Consider the following 1,968-nt stretch of genomic DNA (forward strand, 5'->3'; position numbering starts at 1 on the left):
TTTGATATATGGACCTGCAGCGGAGTTTAGGCCCAGACACAGCTAGTGACGTCAGACTGAACAACCGGATTACTCTCTGATTGGATTGAAAAGTAAAATCCCTGTAGCTAAAAGATGCAAGTTGAAGTTTCACCCAAACGTGTAGGAAGTCGTCTGATTTCACTGTCGACTCTCAGAGCTGATGGCGGTAAAATGCGATTGTCCTCTCGTATGGTCAGCCTGGCTGCAGCATCACTGGTTACACCAGCAGGAGGCGACACACTTCGTTAGGGTTGTACTGGTCTCTGGTTTGGGCTCGTATTCTTGTAAAACATGGAGGCCATCAACGATCATCCAGGATGGTCTCATCAGTTTATCACAAACCGTTAGCCACGCCTCACTCCTCACAGCTGGTTTCAAAACTTGCAGATGGCGACACTGAGCATGCTCAGTTCACCTAAATCAGTGACATTACAGTATCTATGGCCACCTTTTATACTGTCCAGGGCTCATGCTGGACTGTATTCACAGTTCTCACTGCAAAAAAGGTGTTTAAAGCACAAACTTCAATACAACTGGATGGTAACTTTAGACTCCGCCCCCTTGTGATAGCTACTGCACGCAGCTCTAAACTGTGCTGGGCCTCAAACTAACAGAAGCTCACAGTTAGTGTGAAGACGGTTCCGCATGTCTGAGTGAAAGCAGGTGAAACCCGGAAGCTTCACCACAGCTTCGCTCTCTCTGCTGCTTTTTAATTAAACTGGGCTGCGGCAGGAAACAGGAAGTGCATGATGAGGAGAGACTGAGCGGCTCCACTCGGTTCAGCACTGAGTGATCAAACGGTTGATGTTTGTTCCGCTCTTGCTCTTGTGTGTCTGTCGTCGTCCTCATTAGCGACAATGGGGACGTGAAACAGCAGGAAGAGTGGCCCAAAGTGTTTAGGAGCCAATAAAAAACACGAAGCTTCCCGCTTCTGGACCAGTAGCAGCCCAGAGCCACGCAAACACGCCAGCGTAGCCTTTGGGAAGTGGCTACAGGTTTCACGAACTTCTCGAGAATCCTCGGAGCTGTTCATAGAAAGAAATTAGCTCAGTGACCATGAAACGTTTACCTCCATACCTCATTGTTACACGTATCATTAAACAGGATGAATGCCGCAGTTACATAGAAATCATAGACACACATTAGCCTCCCCGCTACGTTTGACAGCCATGTGCTGACAGCTGAGGTGTTTGTCTTCACATCTGGGCTGCTGCTGTGAGTGTCGAGCTGTGATCAGCATTTTTGTTTTGGCTCTTGGGACTTTATAATACAGCCCACGGCTAAGAGTGCTGCTATTTTAGGATTAAGTGGGTTTTCCAGGTGCGTTACCTGATATCATGATTGAATTAGCATTACTTGCTGGTGGGTACATTAGAATAAGGAGGTAATAGTTCATGATTTTACCAGGAGGAAGGAATAATTCTGTAATTAACTTTAAGTACTGAGTACTTTCTGGGTATTTTAGCAGAAAAGCAAACAAAATGTTGTCATCTTACATTGTAAATACACTGTACTTTCATGGGTGTGGGCCATGTTATGTAGTATTTTATTACACATATAACATAAAAATATGTGAAAAGAGCTGTTGTCCTTTTCCTCGTGAGGAGATAAAACAAAGAGCAACACACGCAGGATCATGTGATCTTTACAAACACTTCAACCAGAATTTTCAGAAGTACAGAAAACATTAATCAATATATGTATCAATATATGTATATATTCATGTATGTGCAAATCAACAGGCTATTAGCCATGGGTGTTTTTATTTTATACGAGATGAAGAACATTGATTCTGTCAGTTTTTCCTCCTTCATGATGATTCAGTTTTCTGTTGGTTTGAAAGTTCTGTTTTGGATTCATCAGGAAAAGATTTCAGTCCACGCTGCTGCTCGTGCCATCCATCATACATCCATCCTATATATCCATCCATCATCCATCCATCCATCA

General features: G+C 43.7%; 1 protein-coding gene across 3 annotated transcripts in view; it reads left to right on the forward strand.

Moving 5' to 3' along the window:
• Nucleotides 1-1,968, forward strand: part of ano7 (anoctamin 7) — a 17,151-nt gene that overhangs the window by 1,699 nt on the left and 13,484 nt on the right. The window lies entirely within an intron of this gene.

Source organism: Pundamilia nyererei, unplaced genomic scaffold, assembly GCF_000239375.1.
Source record: "Pundamilia nyererei isolate P.nyererei 1_Seehausen unplaced genomic scaffold, PunNye1.0 scaffold00076, whole genome shotgun sequence".
NCBI classification, from domain to species: Eukaryota; Metazoa; Chordata; class Actinopteri; order Cichliformes; family Cichlidae; genus Pundamilia; species Pundamilia nyererei.